The following is a 23,397-nucleotide window of genomic DNA, read 5'->3' as shown; positions in this document are numbered from 1 at the left end:
CGGGTTGTCTCAAGAGCATTTCACTGTCCCTTTCTGAAGAATAGTCAGAGCCAAATAAATGCCCTAACTTTACCGGGTGGTCTGGTGAAAGCTAATAAGTTCAAGGACCTCTTCACTGCCTTCACTTCTCAGGACCTGATTACCATTTCTTCAGGATACAGTAACACAGAACCACAAGAAAATCATAAGATCTGTGAAGTCTAGTCAGGGAGGGTTTTTCAAACTCACATTTATTTTTAGGTATTATAAGGAATCTGTTGTATTTTTTTATGTATTAGTGCTTACTGCTTCAGTCAGTTTTAGCCATCATATCCCCACCATCACCACCACACACACACTGATAGAGTTGCAAGGTTTCATCCTGCACAATGCTTCTGATCAGTCCATATTTTACCACTGTTTTGCCACTGTAACAAGATCGATACAACAGAACCCTTGGTCTCAGATAACATCAGGACTTGCTTCCAGTTCTTTGGACTTCTGCATTAGTCCACACTGCTAATGTTGCTGATTCCGACACATTATGTGCAAAGTCTTGACAGAGCTGCATGGTTACTAGACAAATAAGCAGTCTGCATTAAGTTGGTAAATCACAAGCTATTTTTAGGATATTTCTCTTCTCAGTTGGCAAATTCTACAATACAGATAATCTGTCCAAATTTTAAATAAGAACCTTGTGCTGTCAGAATGGATCTTCCTAGTAGAAATTGTTTCTGGTACAAGGTGGTAGCATTTCCATTATGTAATATATAAAGTAAATGTATTTATGAGTGAATAGTAACAGTTTTCCCTGATATCACACAGTTTCTCTTCGCTCAAAACTTTAGTCAGATTAAAATAGAGAGATCTTACACATGACTCCTCATACACCTGGGTTTTTTATTTCATCTAGTATCTATAAATTTCCCTTTTCAAACCACCTCCTTAGGATCCTTAGCAGAAAGCCAAGAACAGCATTCAATTCTTTTTTTTAGCAATTCAATTCTAATGGAATTCTAATTCCATTGGATTGTAGCCTGCAGATCAGCAGAAGGTAAAAAGTACTCTCTATATATTACTCCATTTAATCCTCCTAGCAACTCTATGGAAATAGATATGTAACAACAAAAAGTACACTGCTATAAAAAGATGAGATTCTGTGTGTGTGCTCAGTCATGCAGAGTCTTTGCGACCCCATTGACTGTAACCCATCAGGCTCCTCTGTCCATGGGATTTTCTAGGCAAGAATACTAGAGTGGGTTGCCATTTCCTCCTCCAGGGAGTCTTCCCTACCCAGGGATCAAACCCACATCTCTGGTGTCTCCTGCATTGGCAGGCAGATTCTTTACCACTGAGCCACTAGGCAAGCCCCTGTTACCCTTCTTTCTGATTCTTTCTCTTTTCCTGCCTTCTACTAAATTGATAGACTTCTATATTCTCTTTGGGGGCTTCCCAGGAGGCTCAGTGGTAAGGAATTTGCCTGCCAATGCAGGAGATGCAGGTTTGATCCCTGGGTTGGGAAGGTCCCTTGGAGAAGGCAATGGCAACCCACTTCATTATTATTGATTCGAAATCCTATGGACAGAGGAGCCTGGTGGGCTACAGTCCACAGGGCTACAAAATAGTCAGCCATGACTTAGCGATTAACAATAAATATTCCCTTTCATAGCTGTGCTTGTTTGGAAATTACAGATATCTTCTTTTTCTTTCAATAATTCCTCTTTACTTTTAAAGGACACACTTAACCTTTACTCTGAATGTTCTTCAGCTATGCTTCCTCCTAGATATGAAAAGGTTCTTATTAAACAGGTCCTCTCTCATTACTAAGGCAGCAGAACTTTAAGTGTGCTTCCCAGGACCCATTCAAGAATCTGCAAGGTTAAAGCTATTTTAGAACATCACTAAGATGTTGCTTTTCCCCACTCTGTTGACATTTGCACTGATGATACAAACGCAATGACGGGTGAAACAGCTGGTGCCTTAGCATGAATCAAGGCAGTGGTACCAAACTGTCCCAGGAGTCATTGTATTCTTCATTGTCATAAACTCACAGAAAAAGAAAAAAAGGGGGAAAAAGCCAGTTATGGTTCAGAGTGCCCTTGATGAGGCAGTAAAAGTGGATTTTATTCAATTTTGACCCATGAATACATCTCTTCAAAAATCTGGGTGATTATATAGGAAATATGCATAAAGTACTTTCACTATACACAGAAATACAGTGATTTTCTCTTGGAGAAGCACTCGTGTGATTGTTGAACAAACCACTTTTTTCACAGAACATCATTTTTACTTGAAAGACTCAGATAACCCATGGTTCTACAGACATTGGTGTGTGACTCTCATTTCCTTGAAAATAAAATGAACTTGTCACTTCAAAGAAAACAAATCAGTACTTGTTGCAACAAACTGAATTTAGGCTTTCAAGCAAAAATGCTATTAATATAGTCCCTTCTCCAACTACATGTCTGTATGAGACTGAATTTTCCTCAGATATTTCAGAAATAAGAATTTATGAATAATGTGTTTCATCTATAATAATATGAAGATGAATACATAATTTGTATATAAGAATCCAGTTGTCTTCTAAGCCAAACATTAAACACACTGGCAAAAATGTACAAATAATGCCACTCATTAAATTTCTGTCTTAGGAAATATTTTTCAGAAAAAATTCCAAAATAGCAGGCCTATTATTTGTAAATTAAATAATTTTTAAATATTAGTTGTAATTTCTAATATGGTAAATATTGATATAACACATACACACACAAAGCTCTTTGGGCCTGCAATAATTTTTAAGAGTATAAAAGGATCCTGATAGTCAAAGCTATGGTTTTTCCAGTAGTCATGTACAGGTGTGAGAGTTGACCTGAAAGAAGGCTGAATGCTGAAGAATTGATGCTTTCAAAACTGGTACTGGAGAAGACTGTTGAGAGTCCCTTGGACAGCAAGGAGATCAAACTAGTCAATCCTAAAGAAAATCAGTCCTGAATGTTCATTGGAAGAACTGATGCTAAAGCTGAAGCTCCAATACTTGGGCCACCTGCTGTGAAGAGCCAAGTCATTGGAAAAGACCCTGGTGCTGGGAAAGATTGAGGGCAAGAAGAGAAGGGGGCAACAGAGGATAAGATGGTTGGATGGCATCACCGACTCAATGGACATGAGTTAGAAAAACTCAGGGAGATAGTGAAGGACAGGGAAGCCTGGTGTGCTGCAGTTCATGGGGTCACAAAGAGTCGGACGTGACTTAGCAACTAAACAACAAGACCAACACATTTGGAAACTGTTGGTTTAAATTTTCTTTGTTTAAATGTTTATTTCAGCTTATCACAAAACAGTGTTCTACAGTCAATAATTGACTTAAACGTACTGTCTTGTTAAATCACTGTGTTCAGATTATTTTTTTAGCCACCAATCTCTCCTACTATAGAAACTACTTTGCTTCATGACTTGACTGTCATGTCTTCTCTTGCAGAAATGTACTTTTAATAATTTTTATGTGAGGTTTTGTACTAAGTCATGTCTAAAAATATTTATAATGTGTATTCATTTTTGAATGCTAGTTTAGCTGTAGATAAAGTTCTATGTGGACATATATGCCCTCAGCATTTGAGACTTTGTTTCCTGGCCTCTACTGTTGCTGATGAGAAGTCAGCTGACAGTGTAACTGGCAGCCCTTTGTAGACAGGGTCTTCTCTCTTGCTGCCTTTATCTGCAAGTCTCACCATTTCACAATGATGATGTGCCTGGTGATGGATTTGTCTTTTTATCCTGCCTGGTCCTCAGGATACACACCTAATCTGAAAAGTAATGCATTTTTTGTAAAATTCTAGAAAAAGTTCAGTGATTGCCTTCTCAAATATTACTTGCCTGCCATCCTCCAAATCTACTCCACTAGAATAGTGGTTCTCAACCAGGTATGATTTGGCAGTGTCTGGAGACACTTTTGGTTGTCACAACTTTGGGAGGAGGGGGTTGTCCTACTAGCGTCTAGGAGAAATCAGCCAGGGATGCTGCTAAACATCCTGTAATGCACAGGACAGTTTCCCACAACAAAGAATTATTTGGCCCAAAATGGTAAAGGTATTGAGACTCTGAAACCCTGTTCTAGAACTCCCATTAGATATATGCTGGGGTCTTTCAGTTAATCCTCTAACATTCTTATCAATCCACTCTGCTGCAGTCTAGGAAAATTCTTTTCTATCTCCCAGTTCACTGATTCTCTTTTTCAACATGTTCATGTTAGAGTTTCTGTTTTATTTCAATGATCACACTTTCTATATCCAAAATCCCTGATATGTTCTTTTTAATAAGAATTTACTTTATGGCTGCCTGTTTTGCTTCATAGTTTTCATTTTAAACAGATGTTATTCTTTCACTTATCTCTTGAAGCATATATCATATTGTCCTAAAAATTATTTTCAGCTGGTATAAAGCACGTTCTGAATTATTATTATATTTTTGGAAGTCTTTAGCCATAAGTTTCTCAATAACTTTCAATGAAAGGTTCTACTTAAAATTTTTGTCTGCTTGTTTTTATCTTTTTTGAGACAAGAATAAAGTTTATCAGAGTGGAGAGAGGGGGTCACTACCAGTACAGTGGGCCAACTTCTTGTTAGGCAGGGAGAGCTGACCTGTCTGCTTATTTTTTAAATCTCTCCCTTTTCTTTTCATATCCCACTCTAACTGTTCCTGAAGGCTCCTCCAGAGTCTCCAATCAAGAACTAGGTCTTAGTGTTTTGAGCCTACTTTGATAGTCTTAAATCACAGATCCAGTTACTGAGCCAAGAAACTACTTAGCTGTTTTTGGTTTTAAAAATACCCAAAAGCCATGTTTTTCTCATTTACTCTCATGGGGCCTAGTTTGTTTGTTTGTTTGTTTGTTTGTTTAACAAACTAACAGTCCCAGGCAGGAAGTCAACAGTATTACCAGCCTGCTTTCATAAGCTGACACCTATCCCAGGCCCTGGCTTCAATCAATATTCCTAGATCTTCTGTCTTGATCACTGAGCTCTCAAAGAGATCTGTCTTACCAGTAGAGGTCATGCTCTTGGTCACCCTAGTTCTAGACTCAGAGCCTGAGTCCCCACTCACTATGAGGGCTTTCTCTTCAATTTTTAGTCACATAAATATAGCTGCTTTTATCTTAACCATTAAGTGTTCAAGGCAGAATTGTGTAGAAGCATGAACTATTTCCAATACCTCAATCAGAAGTAATTAATTATTTATACATTTTTTAAAATGAGAATGCATTTTGTAGTCAGAAAAAAATCAAGCTTTAGCAGTTTTTTAAACATTTACTCTCTTAACTATAAATTTACTATAACAGAAGCAAATAAAAGCTGGAGTTACAGATGCAAAGAGGAGAAACTGCCAAATTCTGATCATGGAAACTGGAAATGGTTTCCCATTTCAACCAGTTGTTTGCCAGCATTCTAAAATGGTCTACTGGAACCAGAAGGGAAGAAGTGAAACAAATACTTAGTCATATCTAATGAACTTGTGAGAAAAGATGAGTGATCCAATCGTTGATATAAATGTCTCATCAGAGATGAAATGGAAGCTGTTCCCCTGCACAGAGCTGTGGAGGTAAGTCCTATGTGGGGCAGTGGGTGCACAAATATCAGTTTCGTTTGCTTCATTTTTGTGTCTCTGCTTTGCTCTGTCCTTTGATATACATGGAAACTGGGGCAGTTTAGCAGCTTATTAAGAATCACATGAAAGACTGGTAGCAGATGAGGAAGCATCATGGGCAGCAGGCTCACAGCAGTGGTGAGAGCAAAGCAGTCCTCAGTGAACTTGATGTCAGGTAGGCCAAGAAGGAGGGTCAGTTCTGAAAACTGGTGTATGGCAGAAAAAGTGGAAATAAGACATGTGCTCAGATACTAAAACTAAAGTCAGAATGATTTCAACAGAATAGGACAGAGAGGAAGTCAGTCCCAAGCCTGAGGTTTAGCATGAGTTTGTGGTTGACTCTAAGAGGCCCCAGCAGCAGAAATAAGGAAACCAGGTCAAGGACCTATATGTGTAAGTCCATATGTCAGAGCATTAGACCCTAGCACCAAAATGGATGAAGACACATGAAACTAAACTTTAAATGTGTTAGTGCTTTGTTCCAGTTTTACTTTTTAGAATTATAAGTGAACATTAATTCACAAACAGCAAACCATAGAAACCTAACTCAAGAATGAAGCAATTTGCATTCAAAATGAGACATTAATATAAATTCAAGTTTTTTTTTTTTTTTTGGGGGGGGGGGGGGCTGCTGTGCCACACGATTTGTGAGATCTTAGTTCCCTGACCTGGGATCGAACCTGTGCCCCCTAAGTGAAATGCAGAGTCTTAACCCCTGGACAGCCAGTGAAGTCCTTCAGGGTATTATTAAGGACAAGTTTATTCCATTTTCTCCTAGCTGTCAATTACCTTAAAAGAGTAAAACTTAAAAATAATGTATCCCAGGACTTCCCTGGTGGTGCAATGAGTATAAGAATCCGCTTGCCAATGCAGGGGACACAGGTTCAGTCCCTGGTATGGGAAGATTCCACATGCCCCAGAGCAACTAAACCCAGGTGCCACAACTACTGATACCACACTCCAGAGCCCAAGAGCTGCAACTACTGAAGCCTAAGTGCCTACAGCCTATGCTCCACAGTGAGAGAAACCACTGCAGTGAGAAACTCAAGCACTGCAGCAAAGAGGAGCCCCCACTCACTTCAAGAAGAAAAAAGCCCAAGCAAAGCAACGAAGACCCAGCACAGCCAAAAATTAATTAATTTTAAAAATAAAACAATGTACCCTAGACTCAATGGTACTCTTTTTTTAAAAAAAAAAAAAAACAGCACAAAACAAAATCTACTTCAGATCTAAATTTCTTAGTCAAGAACTGAGAGATTGATCACTAAATTACAAAAATCCATATATAGTTGGCTCATCTTTTAAGTTTCTTTCCACCAATTTCAAAAATTTTAATGAGTTGGCCTCACAAAGGTTGTGTCTGGATGAGAAATGCTCAGTTTGTTACATACTCCCAAGGTGCTGAGTTCTGAGTGGTGAAGCACTATGGACAAGGTACTAGCTAGTCAGGATGGCTGCCAGTGAGTTTGAATTATTGCTGGGAAGAGTACCAGCAGTATCATATTAAACACTTACCCAGGGCCTCTTACTTTAAGTATTCAGGGAAGTCACATACCTTAAATATTAATTTTATTGTTTATTCATCAAATATTTATGGAGCCCATATTATGGATCTCAAACCTGGGATCTTAGTTTCCCAGCCAGGAATTGAACCTGCACACTCTGCAGTGGAAACATGGAATCTTAACCACTGGACTGACAGGGAAGTCCCATGAATTGCTAATAAAAGCAATAATATTAACAAAAAATTAAAATAAATTGTGTGCTGTGTGCCAGATATTGTACAAGGTGTTTCACATTTAGTATTTCACTTAATCCCATTTTAAAGCTGAGAAAACTCAGGCTTAGAGGTTGAGTAACTTGCCCAAGTTCACAGAGCTATGTTCTAGTGCTGTAGCTAGAACTCCCATTTGTTCCAGAGCCCAAAATCCTAACCAGTATGCATATTGCCTGTGGTAAGGCAGCTAACACACAAAAAGCATTATCATCATATAAGGTCAAAAGTGAAAAAGGAAAAAAGAACTCTAGATAATAAAGGACATTCAAGAGGACATTTCTTCCAGTGGCTGAGCAAGGAATGGCTTTGTGAAGCAAGTGATAGTTACACAAATTTTTATCAGATGGATAGAATCTGGCTGTACAGAAAAAGGCTATAAAGGATAAGATGTAAAAAGCATGGGAATTGGAAAATCAGGTTCAGGTTTACTCTTTTTCTTAACTGTGAAACAAGAAGGGAGCCACTTACCTCTCTAGGCTTCATGTTATTCTTATATAAAATGTCCAGTTTGGCTCCTTAAAAAAAAAAACATATGCTATATGCAGGAAGATAGTCACACAGTAGAGTCATTTAGTAAAATCTAGGAAACAACTTGTCAAGAAACAGATAAATAACCTAAAATTATTATGCAGCCTTTCTGACAAAAATTGTGGATAGTGCAGTGACACAGAAAAACATTACAAACAGCGAATTATAAAAATTATTACATAATTGCTCTATTACAAACATACATATGAGCAAAGACTAAAGCATAATATACAGAAATAAAATTTGAAATATAAAAATACACATGCACACCTGTTCCCCAGACCTTTTGGAGTAAAAAACCCTAGGAATAAGACTTGAAAATATGTATTCTTAAAAACTTTCCAAGTGATTGTGATGTATCCCCAGGATTGGGAGTCACTGATAGGATATTCAATATTTCTTCCAGCTTTAACATTCTAATTCTTTAAGTGCATTTCATATACCATGGCAAAGTAGACAAATGTTAAGAAAAGATTATAGAAGTGTACAGGGAATAAAAATTAGTTTGGGGTAACTGTACCAAAGGATATATCAAACAGCATGAAGGAGCATGAAGGCCATAATAGGCTAAGGAGGCGTTTGAACATCATGCTGTAGGCCATAGGAGGTTATTTACAGCTTCTGAGCTAAGTAAAACAATGAGGGCAGCATCAGCTCTCTGGAGTCTGGACTCAGCACTCTTGGGGTTTCTGCTGCATCACTGGATTTAAAGAGCTCTCACTGGTCTCCAACAATGTTCCTAATCTTCTCGGAGGACAAAGATAGCTCTCAGAGACAGCAGGGAGGTCAGTTACCTGGTGTATTAGATACTACTATACTCTCCCTCTTTTCAGAGGTCCGTCTGGTCAAAGCTATGGTTTTTCCAGTGGTCACGTATGGATATGAGAGTTGGACCAGGAAGCAAGCTGAGCGCCGAAGAATTGATCCTTTTGAACTGCTGTGTTGGAGAAGACTCTTGCGAGTCCCTTGGATTGCAAGATCAACCCAGTCAATCGTAAAGAAAATCAGTCCTGAATATTCATTGGAAGGACTGAAACTCCAATACTTTCACCACCTGATGCAAAGAATAGACTCATTGGAAAGACCCTGATGCTGGGAAAGATTGAAGGCAGGAAGAGAAGGGGACGACAGAGGATGAGATGGTTGGATGGCATCACTGACTCAAGGGACATGAGTTTGAGCAAGCTCCGGGAACCGGTGATTGGGAGGCCTGGCGTGCTGCAGTCCATGGGGTCGCAAAAGAGTTGGACAAGACTGAGCCACTGAACTGAACTGAATACTCTCCCTCACTTGAGGCAGACATCACTAATCAATCACAGTTCAGTTCAGTCGCTCAGTCATGTCTGACTCAATCACAGTACTCTTTCCCAATAAAACTAGTTGGACTCAAAATAATTCTCAATACTTCTCATAGCACTCCAGGAAGTCAGCAGACCCTACTAATGGCAGAAAACTTTCCATTTTCCTACTGTTGAATCTTAGGACCAGGATCTACCTCTTCAATCTAGCTAAAAAGAGCTCCAAGGGGGTACTTTCCTGGTGGTACAGTGGCTAAGACTCCAAGCTCCCAATGCAGGGGGCCTGGGTTCAGTCCTTGGTAAGGGAATTAAATCCCACATGCTGCAACTAAAGACCTGGTGCAGCCGAATAAATAAATACTTTTTTTTTTTTTAAGTGCTCCAAGGGGACTTCACTGGTGATCCAGGGGGCTAAGACGCCTGTGCTTCCATTGCATGGGGTGCAGGTTCAATCCATGGTCAGATCCTGCACACTGCAAAGCCAAAAAACAGAAGAAAAAAAAAGTTCTCCAAGGATTGGACTGGAACTCTGAAAACTTTCTTTTGTGTATGTCACAGGGGAAAAAAAAAAAAAAAGACAAACAGGAACATAGATCCTGGTTAAGGTAGTGAACTTTAAAGATTAGAAATAAATAATGTAAGTACAGATAAAAGTCAATTTAAATGATCTATAATGGAGAGGTGTAGGGGAAAAGCTGGTTTTAGTCTCCTTCTTAACTATGTCATGTCAATAGGTACAAAACTTAAGAGAATATTGATGGTAATTCTTTATCCAGACTAATTACTGGTCATGTTTGAAGGCAACAGAAAAATGTTCTCAAATATGCAGAAAGTCAAGAAATACACCAGCTATACATTTCTGAAAAACATATTCGAACACATCATCCAGCCAACCAATTTATGAAACAAGAGAATGTGCTTTTGATTTGGAATTTGTGATATGAAAGGACTAAGAGTTACTATTTGAACTCTTAAAGCTAAATAAGTAGGAGGAAAATAAGAAATACAAGTGTGATCATTTCCTTACATCTAATAGATTTTATCCTTGATGAACCAAGAAATATATGCTACCTAAAAATACAAAAAAGAGATACAGAGAAAGCATCAAGGATTTACTGTATAGCATAGGAAATTACATTTTGATATCCTGTACTAATCTGTAATGGAATATAATTATAAATAACTGAATCACTAAGCTGTATAGTCCTGAAACTAACACAATATTGTAAATCAACCATACTTCAAATTTTAAAAAAAAGTCTACCATTTAACTTTCCAGCAGATGAAAGGAATACCAAAAATGCATAGAAAATGTGTGAACAAACATGCATCAAAAATATTAACATGTTGTCTCCAGGTGGCGTTAAGGTCTTTTCCCTTCTTATCCTTTAAGTTATACTAGAATTCCCCATCACATGACCTTAGGACTTGCTCCTTCCACCACCTGAAACACTTTTAACCTATCTTCTTCACATGTTTAAGTCCTTCACAAGTAGACTTCACATGTCTACAGGGCTGTCTCTCTCATTATTAGATACAGCTCACATATGATTTATTTCCTCAGGAAGCTCTTCCTTGATCAACCAATCCACACATCCGCACAAATCACTATTATTTTACTGTCTTTTTGTGTTCATGGTACTTTATCAGTATCTGAAATTTCAATTATCTTGTTATTTTTCCTTTAAATATTGTTAATCTCTCACACTAGAATGGAAGCTCTATGAGGGGAGGGGCCTGTCTCTTCTATTTCAATACTGTATCTCCCCCTAGGACCCTGAAGCATACCTGGCACATAGTATTTCTTAAAAATGCATATCAGTAAGTCAGTTGTGTAATCAGAACAAAAAATAGTTATTTACATTTGAGAAATAAAATAAATAAAAGCAGAGGGAATTAAGCTAGTTAAAAAGTGAAAAATAAGATCATACTAGGATATCATTTTATTCACACTTACTTGGCAAAAAAATGTAAAAGTGTGAGAACCTTCAATGTTAGAAAGGAAATGAATCAATGGGAACTCATATGTTACTAGTGAAGTATAAATCGATTCACCAACTTTAGAAAATGTGACACTGTCTTATGAAGTTCATCTTTGAATATCCTATTCAATAAATATATAATTGCTCAATGAATGATAGGTTATACATAATTGAAAAACTTATTAATACTCTTCATACATATGTACCAGGAAACAAAGGTTATAATGTTTACAGCAACACTGTAAAGGAGAAAGACTGGACTCCTAAATGGCCATCAAAATGAAAATGAATAAATTCTGGTATATCAGACAAAAATGGATATGAAAGAAATGCAGCTACACAAAACAGCATGGATGAATCTTAGTATGATTTAGCATAATTTCCATGATTCCAATTTTATAAAGCTTAGAAACAAAATTCAATGTGTTGTTTAGATACAAGTAGATGTACAATAAAATTAAAACAACAAAAATATGACAAAAACATTTCACACATTATGTGTCAGCTGTTATGTTGAAAAAGTTAAATAAGAAAAAAATTGGACCTCACTTTGGAGTTGACCATATCCAGCATTCAAATACGAATACCACACTGTATGCAATTTTGATTACAAATAATGAATTTTTTTAAATGTCATATTAGTTCTAAAACTAAAAACTTTAAAAAAACTACATTAGGCCTCTGACTTAAAGCTAACCATATTTTACAACTATGTTCCCCATATATAGCAGAGTAGGTCTTCAATAAATACATAACTGCTCAATGAATGATAGGTTATATATAATCAAAACACTATTAATAAAAACAGCTTTTATTGGTCTAGGAACAGTTTTAAACACTTCACATAAACTATTCCATTTAATCTTCAGAACAATCTTGAAGCAAATTATTATTATTCCCACTCAGAAGTACTGGAAAGTTCTATGAGAATATAGATGAGTGCCTGTCAAAGATTATAAAGATGTCTCAGGAGCAAACTGGAACAATCAAACTTATTTCAATACAATTTAAGTTTCTGCACCATTTCTTTTCCTTTCACATTTTGATGTAGTTTACTAGCAATAAAATTAAGGCAAATACATTATTAGGCTGATGTAAATTTTAAAAATTCTATCTGGTACCCTTCACAAATCTTAAATTCAAAGTCTAGCACTTCCAGAAGGAAATGGCAACCCGCTCCAGTATTCTAGCCAGGTAAATCCCATGGACAGAGGAGTCTGGTGGGCTACAGTCCATGGGGTTGCAAAAGAATCAGACATGACTTAATGACTAAACAATATTTTACTACAATTTAAAAAATTAGGTTGTGGCATGTTTGTACAATTCTGAGTATGCTACAGCTATTGAATTGTACAATTTTTATGGGTGAGTTGTATGGTATGCAGATAAGGGTATTTTAAAAATTCTTTCCAAAACAAAAAAAGTACAGCACTATTTAAGTTGGAGAGGAAAAAATAAATTTCTAGATGTCATTTGGTGGCAAACAAAGTTTAATTAATGAAAAAACTGAAAGTGTATGAAGTATAATAAATTGGTTCATTTTCAGGAAGGCAGGAAATTCTTCATAAAATTCAAATGCACAAAATTTTAAGGAAAACATCTAGAATGAAAGGGGGCTTTGTGAGGACAAAAAGTTTTAGAAATTTGCATTACAAATTACCAGTATAAAGATGAAAAATGTCATACCATCATGGGAATCCTCTCCTTCACTTCTAGAAAGAATTTTAAGTAAATAGGACCACAAAGTGAGAAATATATGTTTAAAAGTCAGCAAAAAAATACGCACATTCATATTAAATAAATGGTAGCCTAAAATATCATATTTTTAAAGAACTAAGAAGCACTTGCGAGGACTTCCCTGGTGGTCCAGTGGTTAAGATCTGCCTCCCCATGCAGGGGACGCAGGTTCGATAGATCCCTGGTTGGGAAGCTAAGATCACACATGCTGAGAAGCAACTAAGCTTGAGTGCCACAAAGACCCAGTGCAGCCAAAATAAGTGAATAAATAATTTTAAAGAAACAACACTTGCTACTAATTCGGGTGGGCTACAGGTTCTAATTTGCCCCATCCTACATGTGCTTGAAATAGCTGCTTCAAGCAGTTCATCTCTCTACATCTCTGTAAAATGACCTTTAAGGTGCCTTCTAATTCTATCTTATGGGTCTTTAAAGACAGTACTTTTAAGCAGGACAATAAAAAAAATTCCAATCTTCAAATCAGATACAGCTGTTCTGATTCCAAAGGTAAAACTTCTTACCTTGCTAGGCTTAAACTAAGACAAACTAAACGTGTCTCTCTTTCCTGACAGGGAGCTGGGAAGAACCAATTCAGGTGCCTTGGGTTTCCTAGCACTAGGGCTTTCCCAGCACTAGAGTGTTAATAGTGCCTTACTGAAGAGAGAAAACTCTAAGGTTGGATCAGAGAAGCAATCCAGAGAGATCATATGTGAAGAGGGCCGAGAAAAACAAGAGCAGAGTAATGGCAATATGGATAAATATTCAAGTAAATTCCCTAACAAAGATTTCATTTTGTAGATATCAAAACTCCTAATATTTGTATCCCTTTTGACTACTTCCTACCCACCTTTTCTAAGTTTTTTTTTAGGTGAAAACAAAACACCTCAAATTTAGCTTTTAACTGTGCAAAGGGGCTCATAAACATTTTTGAATGAAAATCAAAATTCTGTCTCTATCCCTAAAACAGAGATCATAAAAAAAAAAAAAAAAAAAACTTTTTTCAGTAATACAAGAGGCCTGAAGGTTCTTGGTCAAGAATACACTGGTCTAGAATTTGTACTAATTTTTATCTAAAAGTATAATTAGTTTGATGAAATTTATATAAGATGTTACACAGTATCTATTACAGGAGAAGTATCTTTATCACCAACTTGATGAGGCATATTACAACACAAAAATCCTATGTACACAGTGTATTTCATTTTCAAATTGTGAAATGTTTCTGATAATAAGTGTGTACACTGAAAACAGAATTCTAAATTTGAAAAATATCTTAAGTTTAAGAGCAAAGCTTCACTACTTGCATAATAACTAAGGTAAAAATTATTACCTAGGTTTTCAGCCACTGAGTATGAACCCCAGAATAAGACTCTTAGGTTTCGTAAGAAAGAACACTTTTGAAAGAGGGCGAAAAAATACGGAAAAAGACGTTAAAAAAAAAAAAGAAAGAACATATCCCAGCAAAAACTCAGTCACATTTTTTAAAGATTATAAAAAAAAACCCAGGTGATATAAGAATAATAGTGAGACAAGTACCAATATTCTTTACCCATTCTCTAACTTTACCATAATGAAATCCTCAAGGAAGTACTTGAGTATTGAAATACAAATACACATTATTGGTGTTTTTGGCATCTTATACTTTAAGGATGGCCAGATGAAGTCAAGAAAAGTGTAACTTACTTTAAAACACTACAGTATTTGCAATGTGGTTAAATGTATTATTTAATGCAGTCTACCGGTATTCTAATTAGGAAACATAGCCAGAAGCTGCACTGGCAGGCCAAACTGACATCTCTAGTTTTGTGGATCAGCTACACTTAAACACTGCTTACTCTTGCAATAACAGACTGGATAAGAACTTTGTGAGGCCTGTATCCTTTGCTCTTAGATGTGATACCCTAGGCTAAATTTCCATAGGATACTGTATTTTAACAGTTAATTTTTGGTTGATGTCTATTGAATGCTTTCTGTAAGACTTTTGGAAAGCTCCACCTCTGAAATTTTATAACTTCTTCTGAGTTCACTTTTCATGGTAGATGGTGGTTGGATTACCTAAGACAGAAAGCCGCGAATTGCTTAGATCAATTTTCTTTTTTCATTTAGACAGGACATAAATGTTTGCCATGCAAACTGTAGCCATTATTATATGCTGTCCTCTCTGCAATGGACTACCTTTCTCCCACTCCATCCACTGTCTGTGCAACATCCTTTAAGGCTCAGGTATCACTTCCATACAGTCTTCTCTCTTCAACAACCATTGCCAGACTGAGTTAAGAAATAATCCACTTCTATTTTTACAGCCCTTTGCACACACTATTACACCACATTTTACACTGCTGAAAGCATTGTTTCTTCCACTGAACTGTAAGCTCTGTGAAAACATGTGCTATTTTCTTATATTACAAATATGTATGTCCACATATCCACCACCTAGCTTTAGCATTCTGCTGTATTTGCTGCAGATTTTTAAGAAATAAAATACAGTGCTTGCTTCAGCAGCACATATACTAAAATTGGAACGATACAGAGATTAGCATGGCCCCTGTGCCAGGATGACACACAAATTTGTGAAGCGTTCCCTGTTTTTTATACACAATGGAGTATTACTCAGCCATTAAAAAGAATACATTTGAATCAGTTCTAATGAGGTGGATGAAACTGGAGCCGATTATACAGAGTGAAGTAAGCCAGAAAGAAAAACACCAATACAGTATACTAACGCATATATATGGAATTTAGAAAGAGTAACGGTAACCCTGTATGCGAGACAGCAAAAGAGACACAGATGTACAGAACAGTCTTTTGGATTCTGTGGGAGAGGGAGAGGGTGGGATGATTTGGGAGAATGGCATTGAAACATGTATAATATATAAGAAACGAATTGCCAGTCCAGGTTTGATGTAGGATACAGGATGCTTGGGGCTGGTGCACTGGGATGACCCAGAGGGATGGTACGGGGAGGGAGGTGGGAGGGGGGTTCAGGATTGGGAACACGTGTACACCCGTGGTGGATTCATGTTGATGTATGGCAAAACCAATACAATACTGTAAAGTAATTAGCCTCCAATTAAAATAAATAAATTTTAAAAAAAAGAAATAAAATACAACAAATAACAGTTGGAGCATTGTTTACCCCCACCCCCAACAGGAGGTAACTTCTACCCTATATTGGGTATTTACCATTCCCATGCAGGTCTCTATACTTTTGTTACACGTATCTGTATGAAAAAATATTATAGAGTTGCATGTTTCCAACATTGTTTGTCGTAATATTGTGCATATATTTATACAACTTCCTCTTATAACATGCTTTATATTTATCCATGTTGACAGTTCAACTGTACTTTTTTTGTATTTGCCTATATTCGAATGATCTGTTCCTCTATTGATGAACATCAGTTGCTTCAAGTTTTTCAGTTACAAATAATACCAGTATTTCTGTACATCTCGTGTACACATCTGCTTTCTATACGACACAGATTTAGAAGTGGAAGTGGTAGATCTAGGAATATGTGTATCTCCAACTTTATTGATAATCTTGCCAAATTGCTCTCCCAAGTGACTGAACTAGTTTCTCTGTGGCAACATCTGTAGAGGTCCAAAATATTTTCTTTAATAACAGATCCTCCAAATTTTAGATGGGTACATAGCTGACTAGAATATAGTTTAAACAGACAGTTTCTTGTAACTATCTGTGGCCATGGGCCAAAGTTCTGGCCAAAAACACGTAAAATAGAAGTTGGGCCATGTCATTAAAAAGATGAAACAGACCTTCCCCCTTATTAACTGGTATATGGACATGATGGCCATACTGGAGTAGCTATCATGAAACCAAATAAAGGTGCCTACTAAAGTTGACAGAAAAGAGCCTGTGTCACAAATACTCTTATCAGCCCTATTCTTGGGACTCTTATGAGAGGAAAAACTCTCACTTTATGAAACCATGTTATAGTTGGATTGTTATTACACCTGAACGTGTATCCTAATGAAACACTCATTTGCAGTGCACAAAAGATGTTGTTCCACGTCTTTGTCAACATTTTTATCATCAGACCTTGCGTGTGTGCTCAGTCATTTCCTACTCTTTGCAGCCCCACTGACTGCAGCCCACCAGGTTCCTCTGTCCATAGAATTTTCCCGGCAAGTACACTGGGGTAGGTTGCCATTTCCTATGTCTGGGGATTTTCCCAACTGAGGGACCAAACCTACGTCTCTTCCATCCCCCGCATTGGATTCTTTACCACTGCGCCACCTGTGAAGCCCATCAGACCCTAACTTCTGCCAAACTGATACAGGATTTTGAAATGATATTCTACTATTTTAGCTCCAATTTTTATGACTACTAGTGAAGCTGAGTCATCTTTTCATATTTATTGGTCATTCCAGTCTTCTTTGTGAAGTGCCAGTTGATACCCTTTCCCCATTTTTCCACTGGATTATACTTGTCAACTAAATGCTTTAGATATCCTAGATATATATACACAAGACATTGCAAAATACTGTTTTTCTGATATAATCTTACTGTTGTGGGCTCATTTCAGTTTTCCTGTAGAAACAAAGAGATTAACATGGCTTTACAGCACTTATCATATGAGGAGGCTGAGAATACAATTCTCATTTCTAATATGAAGACATCTTTCAGAAAGCATCCAAGATTTGCAAGCAAACTTTTAAAACACTACATGATGGATTTTTCTTAGAAAAGGCACACAAGAAAAAAACAGGAGTAGGGAATCCAAAGATTGACACTGTCCTCAAAGGTAAGAATAACCAACAAATGTAATAAAGTAGACAAAGTGAGAGACACACACACAGGGACAGACTGACTGACTCCAGGTAAAACAAAAAACTTTACGGGAAAGGAAATGTAATTTATACCTCTTGGCCTTCTGAGTAATATTTATTATAGTCTTAAGAAATCTACTTCCAATTTTAAAATCAATCTATACACAAAACATGTTGTTTATAAAACAAAATGCAAATATCTGAGCCTTGACACTGAAGAAAAGTATACATGTAAAAAAAATGAAAGGTAGAAAAAGAATGGAAGAGTAATGATATGTTATTAAGGGACTGAGATACTGTTTTTAATTGATGGAACAAGGAATAAAGATATTTTACAGAGGTAACAACCAGTGGAACAAAAAGTGATAGAACTACAAAAATGAGAGGAGATAAATCGTTACCTATGAGTAGAAATCAACAAATGTTAACATTTATGTCAATAGCAGAAGGATGTTATTTACATATACTTGGGGAACCCAAATGAAATACTATTAAAAGTAGTTTTTCCTTGGGACTGTGACTGGGGGTGGGGCGGGGAACCATTGCTTTTTACTTTTTGGCTACATCATGCAGGTTGTGGGATCTTAGTTCCCTGACCAGGGATTGAACCCAGGCATGCGGCAGTTAAAGCACCAAGTCCTAACAACTGGGCCACCAAGGAAATCCCCTATTGCTTTTTCATTTGATCCACCTTAGACTTTTTAAAAGCTGATAAGCAATACTTCAAACAAAAATTTACTGTTGAAAAAAGCAATAGTATGAACTCTGTATCAATTTCCAAGGATCGGGTAAAAAATTACATGCTGTTAATTATGAACTTCTGGAGTTGTTTACCTTACCACTATTTACTGATTGAGAAACAGAGGTCTGAGGTACACTTGTCAATATCCTGATGGTGGTGAGAGTTTTTTGACAAAATGAGAGATGAACATACTGAATTTAACAAACATTTATTGCCCACTATGTGCCAGGCACTATGCATCAGAGGCTTAACAACTTCTTTCAAACAGCAAGGTAACATTACAACTGTTTACAAGATTTGCTTTCTTTCACCAAAACATATTCACTCTGGTTGTTCTGGTTTTACTTTTGTGTTCTCAACCCTCTTGTGGTACTGCACTGCACCCAAAACCCTTCTAGGAACTAAAATCCTGACGCTGAACACTAATTTCTGTATTTATTTCCATCTACAATCTGCAGCTGGGTCATAGTTGCCAGTTACTGGTAATTCACTTTTGTTCTGACATCATGCTCCACCATGTGGACAGATCGTTTGTTTCTTGGCCAAACCGTCCACTTTGGGACTATCTGGGTTTCCTGGTATTGACAGCTGTTAGGCAGGTCTCCACAAATATCAGCTTCTATCCAAGAAGTCCCACACTGGTAACCCACAGAACTAGTCTGCAGGTGTGCTTGGCTCACAGTAGTTTTTAAAACAAACGTATCTTTTTGCCTATTTCTCACTTTTCTTCGAAAATGACATCTGGCAAGCCTGATCAAACATTACACATGCATAAACCTCATTTAGAAGGGTCTTAACTTTGACACTCTCCATTTGGCTCATCTCACTCATTTCTACTATGTATCTGGTTGTTCTGGTCATTTTAGTTTGCAATCCCTAGTCCAGCCTCTTCTGTAAACTAGAGCTAACCTTTCACCATGTAGGAAAGGGGAATTTTTTATTCTGATAGACATCCTATAGGAAAAGTTACTTCTAAGAAAATCTTTCCAATCTTCCTGAAAAAAGCACAAATTACAGTTTCTCAGTTTTGTCCAAGAGACCTTTACTGTTGGATAGGGTTATTCTTTAGCCAATCAGTAAGTAACTTCTAAAGATCCTGCTTTAAAGGGAAAAAAACAATTCTTGCTCAAAACAACAGATGAGTCAGACAGATTTAAGTCACACAATGCTCAGATAAAGGCACGTCTATCTGGACTGCTTGTTATGATGAAATTAACCCACTAATGGCAAGTCTAATTAAAATTAGCAATTAAGTGCCTCTCTTTAAGTACCATGCAGCAGCATTTTAGGTTTTGGGGATGTAATGAATAAGACACCTGCATTCAAGGGGGTTGCAGTCCAGTCCACATAGGCAACATTAATGGTTGAGTACTTGGTTTAAAGAAAGCATATATGAAGGTCAGGAAGGCTCTGGGATTTATAAGAGGAAATAACCTCTCAACTAAAATTTGTTAAGTGTAAAGACGAGGACATGAACCAAGATGAAAAGGTGTTCAGGCAGAGAGAATTTAGAGTTTGAACAGACTACCGTGGGAAAAGGGAAACTAGGAAGATAAGCAAGGGTCTGATTATGAAAATAAAACCTGAGTATATCACCCTTGACTTCTATCAATTATGCCACTTTCCATCATTCAGGCTTTACCCTGAGGGAAAGAGGAGTCATTAAATGAGAACTGGGAAAAGCAGCTGCTGTTATTGTTCAGTTGCTAAGTTGTGTGTGACTCTTTGCCACCCCATGGCACCCTAGGAGTACGTCAGGCTCCTGTCCTTCACTATCTTTGCTCAAGCAAGGGAACCACCCAACTTAAAAATGGTCCAAAGACCTTAACAAGAAACCTTACTAAAGACACATGCATATGAAAAGATGTTCCACATTACATGAAGGAAGCACAAAGTTAAATGAGACACCACTACACAGTTACCAAAATGGTCCAAGTCCAGAACACTAATACCACCAAATGTCAAGGATGCAGAGCAAGAGGAGCCTAAACACACTGCTGGTGAGAATGCTAAGTGGCAGCCACTCTGGAAGAGTTCGGCATGTATCTGTAAAACATTTCACCGTACAATCCAGCAATTATCTCTCTTCATACTTACTCCAAAGGAGTTGAAAACATCAATGTAAAATCCTACACATGGATGCTTATAGCAGCTTTACTTGTAATTAACGAGCCTGGAAGCAACCAAGATGTCCTTCAGTAAGTGAATGGATAAACTGTGGAACAGCCAACAGAGTATTTTTATTCACCACTAAACAAAAATCCACAAAGACATGGAAGAACCTTTTTACTGAAACTTAAGTGTCTATATACTGTATCATTCCAATGTGTAACATTCTGGAATGGATAAACTGTGGTACAGCCAACAGAGTATTTTTATTCAGCATTAAACAAAAATCCACAAAGACATGGAAGAACACATTTTACTGAAACTTAAGTGTCTATATACTGTATCATTCCAATGTATAACATTCTGGAAATGGTAAAAGTATGAAAACAAAGAAACAAAAACACTAGTGATTGCTAGGGGTAGACACAGAGAAGATGAACAGGCAGAGAATTTTTAGGGCAATGAAAACATTCTATACATTACAATGATAGATAGGTCACTATACTTTTGTTCCAACTCATAGAAAGCGCATCTAGAGTGAACCCTATGGTTAACTACAGACCTATAGACTTTGGGTGATTATGATGTATCAGTGTATGGTCATTCATGGTATACACACACATACATACCCCACTATGGTGAATGATGAATGACTATGATAGGAGAGGCTTTGCTGGTATTGGGACATAAGTTATCTGAGAAATCCCTGTACCTCCCTTTTAATTACTGCAAACCTAGAACTGCTCTAAATCACACACACTTCACAGAATTCCAGAGTACAGTAAAAGACATTAGCCATGAAGAATTGAATACGGAATACAAAGCGATAAAGGGTACAAACAGATTACTTATAGATATGGTATCTAAAGGGCTTCTCTGGTAGCTCAGCTGGTGAAGAATCCACCTACAGTGCAGGAGACCCCAGTTTGATTCCTGGGTCAGGAAGATCTGCTGGAGAAGGGACAGGTTACCCACTCCAGTGTTCTTGGGCTTCCCTCATGGCTCAGCTGGTAAAGAATCCCCCTGCAATGTGGGACACCTGGGTTCTATCCCTGGGTTGGGAAAATCCCCTGGAGAAGGAACAGTTATCCACTCCAGTATTCTGGCCTGGAGAACTCCATCAACTGTATAGTCCATGGGGTCGCAGAGTCCAACACGACTGAGCAACTTTCACTGACATGCTATCTAAAAGTTAAAGCTTTTTATGTCCTTCATGAACTAGGAAGCAAAACCATGAGAAAAGTGCGTGTGTGCTGGCAGGGCAAAGAAGCTGACAAGGATTTGAAGAGATATGGAACCAATCAGTGGAAAAGGAGTTCTTACAAAGAATTTCTTCACAGTATCATGGGCCCAGTGAAGGCTGAAATGGTTTTGTCACATCCACATAAATAATACATCCACAGTATTATACAGTATTAGACACCAACCTACAAAATTGTGTCAGTCTTCAGTAATATGTCATTATAACCAATATTCTTCAAAGAATGTCTTTTCTAAGGTTTTTAAGTTTGATAGGTCCTTGTCAAAGGTTTCATTTGTGTATTTTCACAGCTAAGCATCCACTTTTATGTAATTAAGATCATAGTTACATATCACACTCTTCCACATCACAAATATCTACCATTTCAAAGAACCAAAGCTATGAATATTTCGACAACTAAGAATATACTGTACCAACTCAATTGAAGTAAAAAAAAAAAAAAACTGTAATCCTTTCTTGGTGACAAAAATTTCATAAAAGACAAAATTCACAAACAAATCCCTATCTTAAAAAATCACTAAAAAACCCCAAAACCCCCAAACCACCCAACTATTGAGCACTTAGTATGCAGTGTGCCCGACTTCAATAAAAGACAATTTTAAGGAGTCAGTAAATCACAGGAGTAAGTCATGGAACAAATACATTTGTAAATAATGGTTTGTTTCAGTCACTGATTCTACCTCTCAAATTCCAGGCACAGATAATCTGGAATAGCAGCACACTCAATTCTGTACCTTTACAGTAAACCAGTTTTCAAAAAAGTTAAAGTTCAGATTAAGAATTCAGTTATATGAAATAGGATTTACATGGGAGTAACAACTTTTGAAGTGAGAGATCAAAGCCTTACTACTTAAAAGTGCTAGAAAAAAAGGTATTTACAGGAAGATGACCAAGTAAAGGTCTGAGACAGATTGTTGTCAAAACATTTTAAGCTAGCCCTGGGGAAAAGAAGGAATTCTAGTTTTCCACTCAATCAATAGTGGTCTGGCCCAATTATGGTTCTTGAGCCCTACTACATCATGGCAATAGCAGCAATGGAAAAATGGTGGCAGCGTCTGGTGATCTGGGAGAAGTTGCTTCTCAACAGTAGTCCAGAACCACAGCTCTCATCAGTAATGAACAAAGGCACTTCAATTCCTAGAATACATATCCCTAACATGGCATTCAGCGACCTTTATGTTCATCTCAAATTACTTTATCTCATTCTCTACAACTTTTACTCACATTCCTCTTATATTGATATATATTTTCCAGGCATTCCCCTAATACTTTGCCCAAACCCTAACAATTCTTCAAAACCTAGCTCAAATGCTACCTCTTTCCCAGACACAAGGCAGGTGGAATTACCCCCACTCCAGTATTCTTGCCTGGCAAATCCCATGAACGGAGGAGCCTGGTAGGCTGCAGTCCATGGGGTCGCTAGGAGTCAGACACGACTGAGCGACTTCACTTTCACTTTTATGCATTGGAGAAGGAAATGGCAACCCACTCCAGTGTTCTTGCCTGGAGAATCCCAGGGATGGGGAAGTCTGGTGGACTGCCGTCATGGGGTCCCAGAGTTG

General features: G+C 37.4%; 1 long non-coding RNA gene and 1 other non-coding gene across 2 annotated transcripts; one reads left to right on the top strand and one right to left on the bottom strand.

Moving 5' to 3' along the window:
* Positions 1 to 3,948: 3,948 nt before the first annotated feature.
* LOC120866346 lies at positions 3,949 to 20,744 on the bottom strand. The gene is made up of 3 exons (XR_005721641.1): positions 20,563 to 20,744; positions 7,859 to 7,905; positions 3,949 to 5,819 (listed from the first exon to the last, which is right to left on the bottom strand). It is a non-coding gene; the product is annotated as an uncharacterized LOC120866346 (long non-coding RNA).
* LOC120867515 lies at positions 15,422 to 15,525 on the top strand. Its single transcript, XR_005721936.1, has one exon. It is a non-coding gene; the product is annotated as a U6 spliceosomal RNA (small nuclear RNA).
* Positions 20,745 to 23,397: the final 2,653 nt, after the last annotated feature.

Source organism: Oryx dammah, unplaced genomic scaffold, assembly GCF_014754425.2.
Source record: "Oryx dammah isolate SB20612 unplaced genomic scaffold, SCBI_Odam_1.1 HiC_scaffold_8, whole genome shotgun sequence".
NCBI classification, from domain to species: Eukaryota; Metazoa; Chordata; class Mammalia; order Artiodactyla; family Bovidae; genus Oryx; species Oryx dammah.
Note: the sequence above shows the minus strand (reverse complement) of the source record. Positions and strands in the feature narration are given on the sequence as shown.